At 35.0% G+C, this 22,856-nt stretch overlaps 1 long non-coding RNA gene across 3 annotated transcripts in view; it reads left to right on the top strand.

Moving 5' to 3' along the window:
* LOC147910578 (uncharacterized) overlaps positions 1 to 22,856 on the top strand; it is a 213,888-nt gene that overhangs the window by 134,178 nt on the left and 56,854 nt on the right. For 2 of the 3 annotated variants that reach the window (XR_015544250.1, XR_015544252.1), the window contains exon 4: positions 2,600 to 22,856. This exon is cut by the window's right edge and continues 17,353 nt beyond it. This is a non-coding gene — a long non-coding RNA (uncharacterized LOC147910578). The remainder of the gene's footprint in view (positions 1 to 2,599) is intronic. The other variant, XR_015544251.1, reaches the window with a different exon arrangement.

The following is a 22,856-nucleotide window of genomic DNA, read 5'->3' as shown; positions in this document are numbered from 1 at the left end:
GTTCAGTACGTGGTAGGTGTCAGACCGTGATCCTTTATACGAAGATTATCCAACGTAGGAAGTTCTAATTACTATCAAGGTTACGTCGTCGAATAATCCGTATGATGGTGCGAAGTATCCGTCCTTAACTAAATCTCATGTCGAAAAATACGAGATGGCTAGAGAACCTGCAAGTTTGATTAAAAGGATGCGCTACAAATGCTGAAGCATTGAATATTAAATTCCAATGTTGAATTTCTATAAAACAAAGAATTATGAAACATTATATTGAATATTATAATATTATCGTATTATTTTATGAATTGCGTTTGATAATGAAAATCATTTCTTGTTATTGTATATTGCATATTGTTCTCATTGATAACTTGTAATTTGAAATACATATGTATATTTATTGTATTTTTTTTAAATGACACTTTGTGCTTGAAATAATACTAAAATTTAAATGAGATAAATGTTAAATTAACCTATATAATAAAGTATTTAAGTTTCTTTTTAATAAAGAATGTTCTTCAAAAGAGTTATATGAAGTATAACAATAACTGGAATGTCAAGGTAAGGCATTGTGAAGAAATTTATGTTTGGCATAGATGGCTGAGAAAATCTACAATCTTATATTCATCGAGAAAATACTGTATTCGAGTACGAAAAAGATAGAAAACTAGTTTTCTAATCTACTTTTTAACTAATTTTTCTTATAACATTTTTTTTTAGTACAAATTGATTGATATGTAAATGAAAGCTGGAAAATTTGTAAACCTCCAAATAATGGTACTAATAATCTGAATGGATGCATTCGTGCTATGTAATGAGAATTAAGACGCTTTTAAACAAAGAAGCCTTTGTTATACTCCGCTACGTTATTTCACGGTGCGTTGCAACATTACTGAGCATTATTTAGCCATGTAACGTTACAAACGTGCCGTGTTGTTGTAGCGCGATATTATGGTGCTAAAGTTAGAGAAATTAATAGTGTGTCACAACTTTGGTTTAATCCTTGTGCTGTAAAAATGTGCAACTTTGTTAACTAAGCAATTAGCTCGCATATCCGAGTTTTATAATTCTAGGTGCATTTCACAGTTATATTAGAATACAATTCGTTATACATATAAACCATGCATGTCCACCATCAAGGGTAGTTACCGTTGCTATTTTGCTCCTATTTAATTTAACTATGATACGCGACAAAAAATAAAATAAAAGAATTATATCGTATGATTGCAGTACGCTATAAAAATTATTATATTACCTCTTCATGTATACTGGTAGCTTTTAAAATTTAGCGCAACTGGAAAGCTACAATAAATCATGTCGTACATACGTATATAAATTAACGCGATACGCCATTATCGAGAACGAAAGAAAAGAAGTATTTAAGTAGAAGCTTTGTGAGATTTTGTCGCGTGTGAGAAAGTACGCCGATAACGTCCAGTCAGGTGCGCGTTATCGAGCGGTGAGTAACAGTCATAGTTATGGATATTAAATTACAATGCAACGCAATAGAGAACGAACTATGCTGACGAATTCCATGCACATGCAACGCTAATGCATAGAGGCGCTGGAATGAGGGGGACGAGAAACTTGTCACACGCGTGTAAATAAGGCGTAATGTATGGAGCTTACCGTGAGGCTGCGGACCCGGGGATTATCCCCTGCGCAAGCCACACGCAACCCTTTCCCCGTAAATGGAATGCAAAGTACATTCGAGCGTAAATCATGCGATAGAAACGGCCGGTAAACCATTGCTCGTGGCGCCGGTCGGCGCGAATCGAGAAGATTGTGACAATGATTCAACGCGAGTTTATGGCACTCCGTGTAATTAAGTCGTATCCGACGCTGGTATTACGCATGCAAACGCCGGTTGAATTCGCGTTCACACATCGTTGCCGTTGGTGAATATATATATATATGTAATCGGATCCTGGAAAACTTCATTGCAAGTTTCTTCCGCGTGCTAACTCTCGTTTCGTTTATTTTTTTTTTCTTCTTCCGTTCGTTCCGTAATTCGCCACGTACGCAGCGTGGGTTAATTTTTCGCTGAATGCGAGAGAAATTACTACAAGCGCGTTACTACGTGACGCAACTGCATGCCAATCTATGTCTTGTCCACATTGTAAAACAAATATTCAGATGTCAAGATTTCATACCGTATGGTACGATTCTTCATTTTTATTCAGGCATTTGCTGCACACAAAATTCATGTTATAAATGGCGTTTTATTGTCATTGTCACTATTATACAAATTTCTTGAATTTATTTTATTTGATACTACAATAATAAAAATATATGCAATTGAACACAAATTAGAGAGAAGTATATATTTGATATTTACTATTATGTCAAATTTCTGTAGATATTTTCATGTAAAATATTTTTAAAGTACCTTTTCTTTCTCGTGATCTTCCCGGTGAAATTTTAGAATTCGATAAATTACAGTGACATTTTTATGTGTGACGTCGACGATATCGTATCAGACATTAAAGTCTAGCACAGTGAACGAAGTCGCCGGATAAGCCTGCCTTACGACTGATCCTTTTTTCATGCCAGTACACTATCTCGCCTGTTAACTTACGTTCCTTTTTCTTCTTTTTTGTAACAGGTGGTGACGAACAGACTTGTGAGAACAGCGAGGATACTTCCTGTAAAATTCACTGAGAGGTGAGTGTACGCACAATTTTTAATTTCACGAACATAACGAGGCCGTAATTTATAAAGGCCTTCTCTCGACCGCCTAGGATTTTAACGAGGGCATTAAAGTGGTTTCAAGTCGCTGCGTATCTCGAACGAATTACGTACACCGTGGAGTTTTTAAGAGCTGCGAGAGAGTATTTTTCGTTGGGCATGACGCGCTTCTCCGCGTAAAACCTTTAAACTGCGTTATTAAATCTAGCGTTGTTCTGTAAAATATGACTTTTGCAGTAACGGGAGTGAAACAAACTTCGACAGGAATAATAACTCTTAGCGTTACTCACCGCGTTTGTGAAGAAAATCTTTTACGTCTTTTACAACGCTTTTTGCTTTGACGTTCACATTGAGAAATGAATTTCTCATATATTAATGATTGTCTGCCAGTTACTTTTATAGTAAATTTGATTACATTTACGTATACATTATTTAGAAATTATTTGAAATTTTACGCTCGTACTTCTTAAAGTAGCTTAAATATGTGTCAGCTATTATAAAATTTATGTCACTCTTTGCCATATTCTCGTAATATAGTTGCACGATACCTGTTAGAAATTACAGTCTCATTAATGAAGTCACATTTTAAATTAAAAATTTCCTTTAGATAATATATTCTTGACGTCATTAAGGAATGGCGAGAAAAAGTTCGACAAAGAGCCTAATGTACAGACTTGAAAGAAAGAAGTAAATTTTCCGAATGCTGTCTAGAAATTAACCTAGTTAAAAGTATCAACCAAATGCAAATTACGATTTTTGTCCATCTTTAACGAAGTATCACAGCTTCGACAGTGGTAATACAGCGCGACAGAATTTTGAAGATAAATAGAATCGACTATATTTTCAACGATATATCATATTCATCTTTTTTCTTTAGTTAACCCGTACTGAGCATTACACTTTTAATGAAATTTTTATGTTTTCATTACTAAGACTCGTTTAAAAGCGTACTCAGTATTCATATTATTTCTGCGAATGGAATTTTCTTCTACCCCCAAAAAAAAAGAATTATTCATACATAGGGAGAACGAATTTTTCCAGAAAATGTAATATTTAATACGTGGTGTAATATGCTTATTCGCTACGTGAAAATGAATTCATCGGGCCAACGTATTTTGTAGATTAATACTTTATCGATAGGTGCTTCATTTCAGAGCGTTGTAATATACGCGAACTAGCATGTTATCGAATAACGCAACCTGTATCAACGATGATACGCAAGTTTGTGTAAACATTTTGACATTGCTGAGAGTGCACAATTTCAAATTGTACAGCAACTTGAGCACGATAAGGGCAACACATCCCTTTCATTCGCAACGAATACATATATGTATAAATCAGAAATTCAAAATGGCGGATTCAGCAAGGCATCTGAATCTTCAACAACACATGCTGTTGACGCAGTCGTATCTCGCGTCTGCTATTCCCAAATGGCACCAATGGACCAAATTATCAATCACTTGCCATTAATGGTATGAACTTCCCTTGAGGCACGACGTGCACGTACGTAAAGTCTAAAGTTTTACGTTCCCGTAAAATCGACGAACATAGCAATATATTTCGAGAAGAAAATAAGATTATTGCAATTACAAAAAAATTGATTGGCAAAATAGACAGTTAGAAAATGACGTTAAAAGTATTTTTAAAATATCATTAATGTGTGTTTTTTTTTATATTACTTCCGTCGATAAATTGAAAGTTAGAAACTGCACTCGTTTTAAGTAAAATCATTGTTCAAAGTACTTGTAGTGATATAAACTTGTATTGATAATGTTTAATTTTTTATTCGCGGATAACCTTTGATTAAGGATTACGACATAGTCCTCTTCATTATATGCATGATGTTGGAACTCGCGGCAAAGGAACAGCAGTTCAAATTGTATGCAGTTACGCAATTACGAAGGTTAAGACGTTATCCTTAACGAGAATCCTCAAACTGGTCATTTAGCTCTCAGCGAAATGTTAAAGGCGATGAGTCGCGCCTTTTAGACCTTAAGGTGTTGATACAATGTCCTCTTGTAGTTTCGAATCTCATCTCTTTTCCATTCATATTATGGCACTTTGCTTTTACTGTTATTTGTCTCGCTTTGCTTCTCTTTATCTTTCCGTTTTTCTCTTTCTTTCTCTCGGTCTCTCTCTCTCTCTATCTCTCTGTCTTTTCGTTTGCTGTTACGTCGGTGTGTCGTCACTGGAAGTACAACACAGGTTGACCCATACGTTCCAACAATGCTTGTGTCGACTGGTTGCAACGACCACATTGACCATAGCTGCGACTGTAGTTCAGTGGACAACCTTGGCTTCTCGTTTGCTATTTCCTCCGCGTCTTGCCCTTTTTTGTGTGTCCTCTATTCCTCGCTGGTTGTATCTGTGTTTAGTCGTCCATGACTTTCTCTCCTCGATAATTCCTTGCCTTTTTTATTTATGCAGTTTCCGACATCGTGCGAACAGTTACGGTCGGTTGGCCAGAACGATTTCTTAGCGAATATTTTCCGGATCGATCGATACGGCGCCGGAGGTGAAATTTTGCTCTGAATTCAGTCGACCATGTTTTGGGGAAGTGTGGCCGAAGAAACGATTTGCTGAGTGTTTAGCCGCAAAATTAAAATTCGCTGCATTTGCTGTACCGTAACAATTCCTAATCGCGATATAATTAATCTGGATTTGCATTCCACGACGCGTTAATTACTCTTGCATAATTTATGTTGAACAGGATCTTGATCTTTTGACGTGAAATTTGATTCAAAGTATGAGTTTCGTTTGCCGTGACTTTATGTGTACATTTCAGGAAAGTTTCGCATATTCTCGAATAACTTCTTCGAAGTTCTTGGAAGTTTGGCGTTTTAGATAAGTAGATAAGTTGTCAATTCATTCTTTATGTGATACGTAAATCTTCATTGCACAGCAATATTGGTGAATAAGAATTGAATATGTTAATGTCTTCAAAAAATGAACGGTATGAGCAGAATGTAAAGCGTATCTAGTTTCGAAATTGTATCGAAATATTAAATATGTCCTTGCGATATATTAGTCGTTTAATAGCATTTTACTTTATATGCAGCGTGAGATGCATTCTGAAATATACAAACTTATTTTATTGCGCTACGAGGAGCGGAATATATCGTCGAACGAATCTGAAACTAATGTAATAATAAACAAATTTACGTGCTTCTGGGTAACAAATTAGCTACCAATTATTGCTTTATTATAAACTTCTAATAAATTCTCTCGCCGCGGATTTAGAAAATGAGAAATTCGAATTTCGAGTTTAGATGCTTCATTATCCTGACACGAAAGTTTAATCTGAAAACACCACCGGGCTTTAATATTCCGTTTTGTCGATTTGCATAATCGGAAAATTTATTTTCAGTACGCTATTATTGAAATTCGTACAGAAATTAAAACTTTATTACTCTCGGAAAAAGAGAGGATATTAAATATCTATTTTATTGAACGATTTAATTATGTTGCCATTTACTGTTTATTACTGTTACTGACGAGACATGTCATAGCAGTTCCATAATTTTGCTTTTTATTTTTTTGCCAAGAATATTACATGCACTATACAATTAGCTAACATCGGCAAAAGTGTTTTGATTGTTGCATGCAAATTATTTAATCTTTTTTAAATAAAAATGTCAATAATTGTAATAATGATTTCGTTTAAAGGATTTTGTTAAGTCTAATATTAAATAAAGATATGAGGAACGAAGTATATTTTTTTAATAAAAAAATTGATTTATTATTTTTATTTTAAAATACGATATAACAATGTCATTATGATTTGCTGCTAAAACTTCCTCATACCTTTGGCTGTCAAGGTAGATCATGGATAGACGTCTCGAGTAACAAAGCCGTCTTCGAGAAGGTTTCGTTGACGCCAAGATCGGCTTGGCTTTCATCACTTCGCTTTTCTGCAACGACAAGAAACTCGAATACCATATTAATAAATGCAGCATGACTTTACGCGCTGATAACGATACGAGGTTGAATATAAAATTTTTATCTCTGAAATATAAATTTGATATTTGATCCTTTTTTGACAGAAAAACTCAAAGTACTGCAAAATATGCTTGACGGATTTAATATTGTAACTTTGTGAAATAAATGCGGCGATCCTTCACTTTAGGATGAAATCTTGATCACTTCTTCCTGTGATCTAATCGGTCGTTTTTCACGCGTTTATATGTATAGTTGAATTAAATTCCAGATAATGCGCTGTAAATTTGCTGGCCTTGCCGTACGTCGTCGCGTCGTTTGTTCGTCCGGCGAATTTATCGTCCGCATTAATTTGACATTTAATTTTCCGCGACGCGCATTCCGGTGCTTCCGCAATTCTCCGTGATGCGCTCGAAGTGAAACGTTGCGCTTCAGAATTATTCGCTAGCGATTTCGTCGCCGACAATTTGTTTGTCGTGCAATTTCGTCCTGTCGTATTACCGATATAATTGGCCGGAATTGCCGTGATATTGTCTAAATCTGAAGGTTGATCAGCCTGACACTTTCATTTATTGGAATTCTTTCTCGAGCGTTTTTAGATATCGGACGACTGACCACACTGTTGATTGTATTCTTAAATGCAGAAATATTTATCACTTGAGTAGTCATTGTAAAAGTTCACAGTAGAAACTGGATCGCAGATATCATTTATTATTTATATCTTTTATTTGCGTAGGCTGAATAATTGCAAATACAGATAGCAAATGATGCTTTTTTTTGCAAAATATTTTATAAAAGAATTTTTATTAATAGATAAATAAAAATTAATATTACGATTTTATAATTAATGATACGTAGATCATTAATATATAAATATAATATATTAAATATAATAAAAAAGATGAATAAAAAAAAAGTAAATTGAATATATTTATATATAATATTTAAATATCAGTTTATTAATTGAAAACTTGATTGTATAATAATACGTCAACAATGCATTGCAATAAAGGGAGAGTATTAGTCAATCTCTTTCGATCAATATGAAAGCACTGTCCTCCTCTCGAACTTCATGCACGTACGTGCAAGTACACGTAACACACGGTTGCGCTTCGACACCATTGTTCGTAGCTGATTGTTATTTTAATTAGGTTTTTAACGTAAACGAGTGCTTTCGGGTGTAGAATAGAGACTAGCTTCTCAATCGTCGCCACGATGTAAAAAAAAACTATTACGGGAGTATGGAAAGGATGGCGGATGGATAAAGTTGGGCTTTGTAAACGCGATCTGCTGTGGCACTCGCGAGCCTGGGGCTCTCCGAGTGTGAATTCACCGACATGGAACTCCGTCCTGACGAAGGCACGTCCCTGTGAAACGATCACCGCGATTCGAAACGTGACTTGAGAACCGAGGGAACTGTCGATAGAAGCTACTGCTCGACGTTCTTTAAATTTTCGATACTTTTCGGACGTTGATGCGCTTGCCGCTTAATCTCTCCTGACGTGACGGAACTGATGCGGCTGCATTTGCTACGTGCACACAAAAGACTGAGAAAAATGCTATGTGTGTTGCCGTTTGCTGAATATAGCTCTGACGTACGCGCATATCTGAAATTCTTGATCCGATTAAAGATGAATAAGATATTTAAATATCTTTTAAAAAACCTCTTTTATTTAATTACATCTTTATAAATGGTGCAATGAAATTCAAAAGTATAAAAACTTGATAAATAAATCGCTGGGTAAAATAAATGGTCGTTAACGAGATTCTAAGAGATACCGATGGAAAACGAAGAAACAGAAAGAGAGAGAGAGAGAGAGAAAGAGAGAGAGAGAGAGAGAGAGAGAGCTTACGATTTTAAGTTATTTTATTATTTTTCCTTTGCGAATAGCTGTAAACGTGATATACATTTTCTACAAAGTAAATTACGTGCAAGACCGGCTGTAATTAAAAATACGATTGAGATTTATTTAGCAGAAGAACCAGTTTTGCTACGTGCGAATAAATCTCATGCTGTTATTCAGGCTCTTCAGCGGTTGAAAATTCAGTGTTGCACTATATAAAGCTTTAGTTGAAAGGTACTCCATAGCTCGTAAATAACAGCATTATAATCCGCGGGAAACAAGAGTGAGAAGTAAAAGGGATGTCGGGGACGGATTTTGCTTGGCATGGCCAAGACTTTCGCGTATTATTTATGACATTGTGCTACGACTGCTAGGAGTATTTTTTCTTCCGTTACATGCTAGCTCCCGTTTATCTCCCCGCAACCTTTACGCAACCAAGCTGGTAGCCACCGTTCTTTATCTTTTTAGTCTTGCTCCCTCCCATCCGATGTCGGGTCAAATCCTACTTTATCGCATTTTTCAGAATAAATGAGAAAGCAACGAAGGTAGAGCGCGAAACGCGGCTCGAAAACGGAAGTAAAGAAAAAAGAACTAATGGTTCTTCTACGTGAATTGGCACCAAGCGGATTCTACAGGTGACGTTTCGTGTAAACGAAAACAGGTGGCAAAAGAAGGAATGGTAACAAAGGAAACCTAAAATCCGTTGTGATATAATAACTGTGAACATTTCAACAATAAACGAGTATTTTTTAACTAAACGTGAAATATAATCAACTGGATAAGAATGAGAAATACAATAATTCGCAATTTCTCTTTATTCGGTACCTTCAATTTCAATAAAAATAAAACGAATTTCTCGATCATATCTAGTTGGCGTTCCCCGAGTTGGCGTTCTTCGAACATTTCTAAATCGGACGGTTGTTGAGGAAAGAAGCTTCATAGAGATATACTCAACCTAATCGTTGAAAAGCGAAGGCAGAGAGGAAATGACAGGCTGGCAGTGCTATTAAATTATATCGCACATAGTAACTTTTCTCTTTGAGATCTATTGTTCCTTGGGTTAGACACATTTTCACTTGATTGATATTGCAAAAATAATATCTCTTTATTATAACATCTCTTAATTATAAGATGATTGTAAAATGATCAAAATTATATATGGAGCTGTATATATTGAAACAATCAAGAGATTCATAGCGAATAACTAACATGAGATCTAATTTTTCAGATTAATTTGAGTTTAATAAGTTTACAATGCTTAGAAGATAATAAAGATATATTAATATTTATAATTAAAGACATAATAAATTAATTTTTGTGGTCTCTTTTAATATGACGTTTACATAAATTTTTTCTTTTTTCCTTTGTAATGTAAAAAATAATTACTTAGTTTAATTCAAGATATATTATTATCTACTAAAATTCTAAAAAATTGCTGTTTTAATACAATATTCTGCTATATGATAGAAATGAACTCTATTAGATTTATGTTCTGACGCAAATAACATTCCGACATAAAAGTTTTTATCTAGTTTATATCCCCGGAGGGCATAGTATAAAACATCCGAAAGGTTACCTACACCCGAGGACACAATGAACCTGAAAAGAGCTTAAGATCAGTTTCAAAACCACGAATCCACGAAGTAGGTCACGCTCGTTAGGTATTCGATTTACAATTCGTTCCACGTATTTCGCTCTCCTGCTTCTTCCTCGTTCCTACATCTTCCTCATTTGTGTTCTCTTTTTTCGAAAGCAACGAATTGCTTTGAATACATTTTCGTCACTTTCTGATTTCATACGAAAGAAAAAATTTTGAAATGGCGCTACATCCTCGTGGCATATCCTCAGAGCTTTTTCTATGAGCGTCACGAATTTTTGCAACTACATGTAATATCTATTATACTTTTTTTTGGCTCTTCAAAAGTCACTCTGAAAGTTTTTCAAGTTTCCTATTTTTACCGTTTACTTTTCTTTTAGAACTCGGCAACTTTTAAATTGTTCTTCTCTCTTTTTTAGCACCCATAATCATATATTACGTATTACCTATTCAATCATTGACTTTTGACGAGAGCAGAAAACTTTTCGCCATAATTCCTATATGGACATGTATCAAAGGCTTAACTACTTTCACACGCAAGCGAGTCCATCCCGTCCATCTACTCCTGTAATTTGTTTTAATAGCCTTCTAAAGTTTTGACGGACGACGAAGCTTACGCGTGCTCTCGTAAGTGTATACACGACCGCAAACCGAGTTCCCGTGTAACGAATCCATCGGCATCGACGTTCTATGCTACCGCAGGTGCACGGCAAACTTTAGCTTTGCGCACGTATTGGACGTAATGTTAAAGTAGCTGCGATTAATACGAGGTCCAGTCATTTTTCACATCACCTCCTCGTGTAGGGTCGCACTCTGGCGTATGTGAGTCGTTGTAACTCGAACTTCGCAATTTATAACATCGTTATAAATTGACGACGACAGAGAGAGTGTATTTGCATTAGAATTTATATTGCAGAGAGATAATGTGTATGCACATGCGTGCGCGCGAGTGTGTGTGTGTGTGTGTGTGTGTATTGTGTGTGTTTGATCGTTTAATAGATATTAAGAGATTAAATTGAGTGAATTAACGACGTATTACAACGTATCTGTTTTTAATTGATAAATATTTTTTATTTTCTCTTTTTTGATTTGTTCGGAAACTAGGATGATTCGATACGCAAGGATGATACGTAATGGATTACGTAATGGATTACGTAATGGATAATAGATAATATCATAAATGGATAACTTTATAAGCTATCGAGACTTTTGTCGATATTTTTATCTGTTGTTGTGACGAATCAGTAACTCACTGGCATTAAACTGTTCTTGCAATTTAAATGCTTCAAAGGTCACGATTACGCAAATTTAGGTTACCATACCCTTCTTCGGTCACATTCAAAACTTTACGTGGTAAAATAGCGGAGCCACCGAAAGTTCGGTGTCGCCGCGACGCGAAGTTAGCAAATTCACTCCTGGAAACGCGGATAATTTTACTCTGAGCCTCCGACCGTGGAAATTCAAATTTGGAAGTGTTCCTCGAGGAAGATTTATTTGTTGTGGCTTTATTGTGTCGCGGCAGCTGCTGGGAAACCTTGTCACGAGATCACAAGGAAGCTCTTCGTTGAAATACGATCTCTTTGAGCAAGTTACTTCTTTATATTCTTGAGAGTGTTTAAAGTAAGCGTTCATAGATTTTTATAATTTGCATTATCTTATAATGATTATCAATAACATCGCTCTTATTGTAAGAAATTTTGAACGTTGTAAAAACACACGTATTTGTTTATTAATTCTACATTTATTCGTACAATTTGATCTTTTGTTAAATATTTTAAGTATAAACAATCAATTATTGGGATATTAAAACATGTATATTTTATTGATAAACTTTAGAATTAATTTCTTTATTATGTGGCTGTTATAATGCAATGAACAGGCGTTACAGTTATTTTTATAATATATTTTTAATTTTCACAGAATTTATAATTGTATTAATGTCAGATATGAAGCAAATTTTTGAAATTTAATAATATGAATCGGTTTATTTACATATATGCTTTATATAAAAACTAAAATGTGTAAAACATCTGTATTATTCAACAATATATTAGATAATTACGCGGGAGCTGCGGGTAAAAATGAAATATTTACTATCGGATTTAAAAAGTGATTTAAAACAAGGCTCTAAAAATGATGCATTTAATTGTTGCGATGCCAGTATTGTTGATTTAATGACTGTTTTCAAATAATCGGATTTTTAGAGTGAAAATTGGTTAATAATGCTTCGATAATTCGAATATTTAATTCAACATTAGTATAATTTTTCACATAATAATTGTGCCCAATGCGAAACTTAAAAAAATTCCATCTTTAAATTTTTTCATGTACATGTTTAATTAAATTGAATTAAATGTTGTAAATTCAAGTGGTACTCACTGCTCGCAAAATTTATATCGTTTTACGTTTGAGAGAATGGTTTAAAGTTCGATATTTTAGTAGTTAAAAATTTTAAATTCGTTTAGTCAGAATATTATTGAATAATATCAATCTTTCTGTTATATATTTTACATTGTATTTTTTACATATCACATAGTCACGGTTTAAATTATAATAAACATACTATATGTAATACTATATCAGATGATATTTTTTAAACGTGTAAAAATTTATCGTATCTACGTTATGTGAATTTTACGAACACTTATATTGCACAGTAATACTTATTCCAATAAAGGAAGTCACATTCTATTACTAAAGCAAGAGATTTAAATATTCTGGAAGATTTATATATATATTCGATCGAAACTTCCTGAAAGTACTTTATTATGAAATATCTACATTGCTCAATCTATAATCGCGAAAGTATGGTCATAATATTTTATTATAGCATTTCATTAAATCATTATATCTGAGATTATTGACATAAAGGGGATAATAGATTCAATAATTTAAGAAATTATGAATATTCAATAAATGTCTTTGACAGTGTAATTGATTTTTTATTTATTATAATGTTTAGTATAATGTGACTGTTTTTATCTTAAGAAAAATATTTTTTATGAATTATTGCGGAATTTAATATTTTGTGAATTGCTTTTATTCATAAGCTGCATTAATGCGACAAAGTAGTGAGAGTCAACGACAAAAGCAACGCACATATTTTTGCTATTTATGCAAGAAACTAATGAATGTATAAATGTGACATTGTCCACTTTAAAAATTATTGTTGAGTATTAATACAGAACCAGTAAATATGATTTTTAAATACTAATTGTAATTCATTAGAATTAATCATTAATCATAATCTCAGTGATATTTATTTGATATATATAAGTATGTTTTACCATATTTCAATAACATGAGCTTTTACATTAAAGCTTTTAATTGTCAACAACACATAAAAAGAATGTTAATTAAATTTTTACAGTTTAATTTTTCTTCACTTTTTAAATTTATTATTTTAATTTTTTCTGAGCATTATTTTTATTTTCTACTGTTTCCACTTTTCTATTTTATATACTTGAGAGGAATTTATATCTATTAAAACTGACGCTTAGAGAGATAGATTAATTTTGTATGCGAAATTTAATCTACTATTGTTTACAATTGATACCGTTTAACACAAAGTAAATTATTTTCTGAACTTCTTCGGTTACTATGCATGCAATAAATTTCATTACTATGGCGTGCATGTAATTCCACACAACTTTATTTATTACACGGTGATGGAATTTAACGAGTGTAACCAATGCAATTAGTTCATCCATTCGGAGATCAGCATCGCTGTTTTTCAATAATGATTAAACCACGTTTTCTCGTTAATTAACTTATTGTGTCTACCTAGTACATGATCTATCTGATGAATTTTAGCACGAAACATAACAAATTTGAGACCGAAATTTTCGGTTTAGAGCGACCCAATGTTGTTTAATGCATTTTTTTAAAATTTTATTAGTGGACACGCTAAATTGGCATGGTCCAATTAGCAATGTCGACAACCGACAGTTATAAGTGAATAGTTACGCGGGGACAAATGATCGTCGAAGTGCCGTTTGAGTTGAAATTAAACTAACTGCTAACACATTCGGCTCTTTGGATTTGTTGCGACGTTATCACGCGAGTTTCCACGCGAATAATGTGATTAATGTTCTACGTGCAGCACGAAAAAAGCACGGCACTCTGCGCGTGATACCCGACAAATTTATTTTATGCATTTTCTACTGTACGTGTTTTCGCGCGTTCGATGTAACATGCTCGGCCATTCGTGAGAATTCCAAATAAATTTATCTGGAATGTTTTCGATCGCGTATAAGAGCATTAAATATTTTGTGACACTTCTTTTTTTTTCGTATGAGAATTACTATATTACAAAAAAATCAAAACATCATGTATTACCATGTTTATCGCTATTTATCTATCTTTACAACGATAATTAGGAAAATTTAGTAATTACTTAAAATTTATTACCTTCCAAATTCACATACAGCACATGTGTACAATTTGACAAGTTAAAGTACAGTTTAATGGAATCTCTTGCAGGAATCTTCAACATTACCAAATAAAATATAAAAACCATGCGCCTTTGTAAACCTTTCGGAAGCATGACACCACTCTTTTTTTTTCCCTTCCCAGGAGCAAGTTTCCACAGGGCGGAAATAAAAGTCTCATAACGAGCGAAGTTAGACGGTGTGCGCACAGGGAATAAGTATTCCCGTCCTCATATGTTACTGTAATACGAGCTCCGCATGGAGACATTTGGACAGGTACGTATCCGCCTGTCTGAGCAGGGGCACCTGTGCCACCTTTCTAGCTCTGAAGGCGGGTCCCCGGGCCGCTTCTTTTCCCTTTAGTCGGTAGCGCAAAACACGGCTAGCGATGGAAAGCACGGCAGTTTTGTAAAGTGAAACACCTGCGCGAACAGCACGTACGTGGACGCGAGTTCATACATGGGAGGCGGATGTCGGAAGCGGGTACGTCGGAGGAGAGACTTTGGGCGCCGCCGCTCCTCTCCTTGCGCTGAAAACGATTCCGACGTCGCCGGCATACATTACTGCCACGATTACGGTGGCAGTTGTTTATTGCTCGTGAAATTCTGCATGTTATATGCGTGCTGTGGCGTACTAGCACGGTACCGTTGTACCGGGTGTCTTTGGGGCGCGATAACGTACGGTAGGGTGTTTAGACGGGGAGACACATGGGGCTGTTGTCGCGTCGTTTGCTCCCGACTATGATGACGAGCTCATAAATGTCAACAGTATTAAACGTAATCGAGTAACATATCGAGTTATTAGTAACTTGGATGCTGACAAGACGATTGCCGGTTGCTTTTTAATTTTAAATCAAAGCCTCCGATCTCCCATCAAAAATGTATTAAAATTAATCAAAAGATATGTATAATTTTAATATATTTTATAAAAGATTTATTTTTTGCCTTTCTAAATGACGAAATAATATATTCGCCGTATCATCACCCTATTTCCCTATATATGTTACGACATGATTCAGTTTCATTGTATCTTGTAATTATTCCGGCCGAAGGTCCTCGGTTTGATCATGTGGTTTAACCGTATGAATAATCTCGATACATATCGACGGATGCGTTGGAAATTCTCTCCATAATTACATTTCTTGCGAATCGTTTCCATTAACCTTTATTGAATGGATTTCGTTAATGCAGGATCAGCTTGTATTTGTTTATCGACCGACCAGTATATTCATTCGGGACGATTTGCGTTACGCTAATTAACTAATTATAGCTCCATTACTTTTATGTCTGGCGCTTACCCGTCAAATTGTTGGAACTCAGCCCGAATATAATTACCAATGGCAATCATGATATTAACGTTTAAACTGCAGCGAATTATTTGCAAAGAGTCGTAAAAACAGAAGACGACGATTGAAAATACATTAATAATGCATATAAAATATGAAATCAGATAAAAAAAAAAGGTAAAAATTGAAATATTTGTTAGCAATTAAAAAGAGATATAAAAGATAAAATTTTATTAAAGCGCGGGAGAATCGCGAGGGAAGTAAATTCTCGAGTAGTAAGTAAATACGCACTCTCTATAAATCTCTCTTTGTTTTAAAAAAAGGCTCATGCACAGGACATTACCCAAGTCAAATACACACCATTAAAAGATTTTCCAACCCCTTTTCATCGCCCAGCTGCTGGTGTTCCTTACGTCGTTAATCTTCCAGGAGGAACTCTGGGGGATTCATTAACCATGGTCGGCATTCGCCAGTCAACTGGAGGCAATTCAACAATCTTTCTATATGGGATGGTTCTTGCATTCACGTGGTGTTCACGTGGTCTTAATACAGTTGCCATGATAAACAAGATACTACTGGATACAGCATGATTCATTGACTATATCTTAAAGTGATTATTTATGAGCATAATTTAATGACGTTAAGGATAGCTCCTCATTATATTCCAAATAATAATAATGATAATATTATCTTATTTCGATTTATCTGTGAACAAATCCAAAACGATATTTTCATTTGTTCTACAACAATAATTGAAGATTCCATTATGTAATGCTTACGTACTTTTATGTTTGAAGCTGCTTTTTGAATTGTTAAATGACATGTCGCTCATGTATTACGCTTCTCTCATTGCATTCAAAATTTTTCCTCCATCTAAACGGTAATAGAAATTACGTTAATGTTCGTGTATACGCGTTTTCCTATTTCTGCCGGAACGGCAGAATGCAGTGTTTAATGTTTCTCGGTGCGCATCGTGGCTTTTCTTGCTTTTGCATCTCGGTTAATGGTTGTGAAAGAAGGTCGTGAAAACCACGAAATAATCGAGTTGTCGCTAGTGGTGGTGGTTTGTGCCTTTTTACCCGGCCAGCGCGTATATGAGACGACTCTTGAACTGTTTTCTTGGAGGTTTTACTTAGCAGCGACGGGCATCCTGCGAGAGATCTCCACCATTCTTTTATTTACGAATCTAGAGGAACCGTCTTCCATTCCAGAAGATGCTTGCGCTTATAATAGCGTTTCTGCTGGTTTTCCATTCGGTTGAAGAGATCGTAAGCCGCGCTGGAAGAATAGTAAAGTCGAAGAAGCTTCGGAATGACTACACGATCCTTTGTGCATTTCTCTGCTTTTAATCTCTTTGTTTTAGCAGCAATTTTCTTGTCGATTGTGTCTATTTTACACTTTTAGCGCTTTTCGCAGAAAACAGCCAATGGAACGCGAGAATAATGAGAACTATTCGCTTTACATCTCACAGGAGATGCAATGTAATTTTCTTCATCACTCACTCTTATCTTTGATCCTAATAAAACGATGCGGGGAAAAAATTTTTTGCCCTGCAATTTTTCTCTCCTGTATTGAATAGATTATCATTTATTTAAATGGAATTGCACACACACACACACACACTGTTTTATTATACTCTGCCATTTTTCTTCATAGTACGTTTTTTGATATATTCAACGACACGCGCGACATATCGTTCTTCTATAAATTATTTACAAGGCATTGAAACATATATCATATATTCTTTCGTCAAAAAGATATATTCTTTAGTTACCATAGAATCTTGCATCCTCCGCTATACATATAAATCTTACAATATATCATACGATAAACTCCACGGACGAAATTTCTGATTTTCTTAACGATTTCTTAAACAATTTCATAACATTAGAAAAGCAATAACGGAATTATCAATAATCTCTCCCGGAAATTCTCCTCGCGTTATTCACGCGTAGCGTGGCATTTTAGGATCTATCCCGACGTTGACATTCAATGTACATCGCGACTTGGGTAGCAACTAATAGGTGTTTCCATCGTCTTGTGATGTTTGATACTACAATAGCGACTGCGGTGCAATACCACGCCATACGAAACGCGAGTGTTTAATCCCACGAAGAAGACACCGACACTGACGCGGAAAGCAGCATTAATCCGCTTGCAGATGCAGCTCTCGATTTATCTCCGTGGTGCGATGATGTCTTTCGTCAGCGGATATTACGGCGACGATTCCCACCAGCAGAGTACGAGCGCACGGAGCATTCGAGAGGCTGCATTTTACTAGGCACGGCATTTCACAAATTCACGAGCATCGAACGGTTAGTAGAGCGGTCGTAAAACTTCCGTGGAATTTCGATAGGAATTACCCTTCTCCCTTATGCACGCGCGTCCGCCGTTACTTTCCTGTCGTTCTTTTTCGTTCGTTCCATGCGAATCCACGGTTCATCCCGCTGAAACTATCGACTCCTTCGTGGGATATTAGATTTCAGCCCGTGAGCATCGGGCTGTATATTAAATCCATATTCCACGGGATTCTCGTGTCGCTTTCAAACGGCCATTTTATTACGACTATACTTCTTAGGACGTACATTACGTATGGCGTTGTGAACACTACGTTTCGTGGAGATTGGATCGTGATCGACTGTGGGATTATTCCCGAGCGATGAAATACGGTGAGGTCGGGAAAGATGCGCGCATACATCTCATGTGAAAATTTAATTTGAAACGCGCTTGCGTTTTACGGCGGTTTACATCTCGGTGGGATGTCGGGTGTGTGTATCTATTCGCGTAAATACTTGCCACGCGCGGGTCAACGCGAGTGGCGTTTGACACGTACGTCGAATTGGAATATTAAATGGAAATTCATTTTGATGAAATTGCACGTGACAGACAACATTTGGATCGAATCGTATTTGAAGCACGTGAAACAAGTAACAGCATTAATGAAGGCAATTATCATTAATTACATATTGTGAACAAACTTTCACCGTATAGTCACTGTTACGCTTACTCGATAATTTATTCTCGAAGAGATTACTATTTAGACGTTAAATTTCCTTTTCATAAATCAGGTGCATTTTATTCATTAAACTAAAGCCGTATAGTTGAGCACAATCCGCCGTTATCCCGATGACGTCATGTCTGCTGCTTTATCTAGCCTTTCTATAGACTACCTATATTTTGATTCGCCAGTAGACCGTCATTTCCATAAACCTTTCATCTCCGCAATTGTCTACGTCCGATAGATTTGTATTCGTACGGCGTTTGTTCCCTCAAAACAATCTCTGACAAAGTTATTACAGGTATTTGAGTCTCGGATGTAATAACCGAATAATTTCGTACGACCTTATCGCTGTCAGCTGAGTGCTTTCATGTAGCTGCCAAGATAGCTGGACTGCTTTAACAGAAATCTCTATTCCCCGAGAAATGCGGCTTTGAACAAACCGAAGGGAACCGCCGAACGTTTACGGGAAACATAAGCATTTACATAACGATAATGTTATTAGAAACTTGAGTATTATTATTATCTTTATAATGAGCAATTAACGTGATTGTATCAGGAACAAATAATAACCTCTTTTGTAACTTTATAATTTTTGGGGATATGTTGCGAAATAGGATTTCTGTAGAGTGCGACTATTTTTTTTTTATTCAGTTCTAGAATGACGTATACATACATGTATACTGTTTTAAAAGAGAAATCACAATTGTATACAGTTATATATATGTTACTTCTTACAACGTTTGATAGCTGAAGCTACATTTCTTCGAATACTCATGTGCATTTTGCACAAAAGGTCATATTTAGATTACATAGCGTAATAAAAAGTAGGGACGGAACAAAAGACGTGATGCGTAATCGCGACAGAAAAAGTTAATGGCTGTTCTGGTGGCGAAAAGACCTCTTTCCGCAATATGGCGTAATGAGAGTGCGGATTTTCCATGAAAGTTGAGCGTGAGTTTTGCGGTGCCGCATGAGATTCTAGATTAATTGTCCCTTTTTAACGGGACATGTACGTTGCGCTTATAATTAATATCTACGAAAGAAGTAATCCCGTCGCTTCGCTCAGACGAAACTTGACAAAAAAGCTTGTTGCGCATTGTTGGCTCTCACACCGCGCTCATTCCACATAATGCAATTACGAAATTTGCACCCGCTGTTCTCATTTCACGTATAACTTCAGTGTTCTAGACTATATAGGGACATTAAATGAAACATAAAATATATTATTAACTTATGTACACACATACACACACATTTCTACTGTCACACATTCTTTGTATAACCTGAATACTTATCATTATAAATATATTCGTATATTAAATATTCATAGTGAGACGAGAGGCAAACAAAATAAGGATATTATAACATTGAAATGCACGTTAATAGTCATTTTGTGAATAATTCTTAAAATATAGCGAGAGGAATTATATTAGGTGTTGGAATTAATTCGTAGCGTTTTTTAATGAAAGAATGTTATTTATTTCACATGAACATTAAAAAATACATTAATGAAAGTACTTCCCATCACTTGTAAAACGCTACGAATTAATTCCAACACCTAATATATTATTTCTATTTTCTATCGTCTTCTACATGTTTAAAGTTTTCAGCCAAATTATTTCCCTATTATGCTTCAGTTATATCAAAATCAAATAATAAGATCTTAATATAAAAATAGTTTTGTCTAAGAATAAATCAAATATAAATAAAATGCCTACATGAGTCTTTATGGTGTTGATGTAAATAATATACAGGGTGTCCCATAAGTTTTGGCCAATCACTTTTGTGTAGATAAAACTAAACTCAGTCGAAAAGTCCTCTATCATTTTGCAATTTTCGCAATAACAAGATATTAATTATTAAAAAATTGCCAAATATTAGTCTTGAATAATTATTTGCTCTAATACTATCAACTTTACAGAAAAATTGCAACAGACAAAAATCATTAATTTTTTTCTCACAGAACTCTAAGAATTTTTTTAAAATTTTTTATTAATTTTTTAGTAGCAGTGCATTTTCTTATTTTTATTAACATGAGAAAATATGGTATTAAAAAATTCTGAAAAAATTCTCAGAACTTTATGAGAAGAAAATAAATGATTTTTATCTCTTGAAATTTTTCTAAAGTTGATAGTATTTGAGTAAAAAAATTATTCATGACTAATATTTAGCAATTTTTAGTAATTAATATCTTGTTAACTATTATGAAAATTGCAAAATGATACAGGATTTTTCGTTTCAGTTTGGTCCGCTCTATCTACAAAAGTGATTGACCAAAATTTACGAGACACCCTGTATTTTTAAGATGATAAATTCACAAACAATTTAAATGTACTTGTCAATGAAATTGCAAACATTTTGACTTTGGATTTGAAGCCTACTCAGTGCGGAAGTCACGTACAACTACAATGAAAGCGTAAAGAAGCACCGAATGTATGTTCCCTCCCACCCTTCCTTTGATTATAGACTCATAAAATTACACAGACTAGATAAAAAAGAGGGATGAAGAGAAAGAAGGAACGGAAGAGAAGAAGGAATTCACATTGAAATGATGAATAAGATGAATTAGAACTTGTTGCAATCAGATACGTGAGAAGCTCTTCGGCTCTCGACTTGCTCGTATGGATTTAAATTGTTGCTTGTTATCGCGGATGAATACATGGTTGACGAGGCATGTATCGAAGGGGATCATTTTGAATCGCATTTTTTACCACGACTAGCTTCCTAATTCCGACTGTAAATGAAGCTTGTGTTGCCCTCGCGGGTATGCGCGAGAAAAAGAAGTTAAAAGATTGGTGTAAACGATAAGGAGAGATGCTGAGAGTGAAAGAAGTGGCTCAAACAAACGACGTTTCTGTGTCGTTGAGCAGCAGCGTATGCCGTCGTCTGGAAGATAGTCTGTGGGAGCTAATCAGGTCAGGCGAGGATCACTCCTTCTCGTTTTTCGCCACCGTGTAAACGCCTCATCCAGCATTCCGAGCATTAATTACTCTTACGTTCTCTTTACTCGAGTCGTCGTCGTTGCTGAGAGGTACTCTTTCATCTGCACCTTCATCTCTCGTCTTGATTGGCACGATATAGTCTGCGCCGTACCGTCTTGTGAATGTTTCAGAAAATACGCGTGCATATTTAATACGACGCCGGAATTTATTCTGTGGAATTTATCAGCTACGATTTATTCGGGCGTGGCTATGCCCACCTCTCTGTATCAGGTTATTAGAACTTTATTAGTAACTCTTGGAATTCTTCTCTTTACTTATATTCTCGTAACTCGGAGTATTACGAGAACAATTTGTTTCAAACAACACGAAAGTTTTTTAACCGTAGCGGTCGGAGAAGCAAGCTTGAGGGAATTTTTGTTCTGTTGTCTGATCAGTTCTGTTATCTGATCGACCGAAATGTTAAACCGAAAAATATTCATCTAATGCGAGAGCAGAGGCAAAAGAGGAATCGCAGAGAATACGGTCGGACAATTATTGATTTATTTATCAAATTCATACACTTTTCGTTACTGTAGATTCATTATTCCATGGCTGAATGCGTATGTCATTTCAGTTATATTCGTTAACAAATAGGCAGGTTTTTACGGACGATAAATAAGCTACCAGACTGGTCACATTAATTTGGATGATAGTAGATGTTTATATGGTTGGAATAACATTATGCTGTGAAAATAACGCCTTTTATTTTATTCGTGTACATCACTATACTTTATGCGTGAACGTGCTGATAAACAGCACATAATTTTAATGGCGTTATTTTCTCTTTAGTGTGTTTTATATTTATTTATGTTTCATATTTGTTGCAATTATTCAATCGTAAATAAGTAAATAAACGTAAAAATATCTATTAATACATATATTCTTACAAAGAATTTAATATATATTTTGTTAAAGAAGATTATTGATAAGAAAAAAAATCTTTTTTTTTTTTTTTCAGAGAAAATGTATCTTAACTTACATTCTAAGAAATTCTGCGATGAAGACAGAAGCGACTCTCGTACTGCCAGTCTTCATCATTCTCTTCTTCTTTCCGTCTCTTCTTCTACTTCCGTTTACATTTTCCTCCTTCTACAAGCACA

This window comes from Acromyrmex echinatior, chromosome 2 (assembly GCF_024713525.1).
Source record: "Acromyrmex echinatior isolate Ae372 chromosome 2, ASM2471352v2, whole genome shotgun sequence".
Taxonomy (NCBI): Eukaryota; Metazoa; Arthropoda; class Insecta; order Hymenoptera; family Formicidae; genus Acromyrmex; species Acromyrmex echinatior.
Note: the sequence above shows the minus strand (reverse complement) of the source record. Positions and strands in the feature narration are given on the sequence as shown.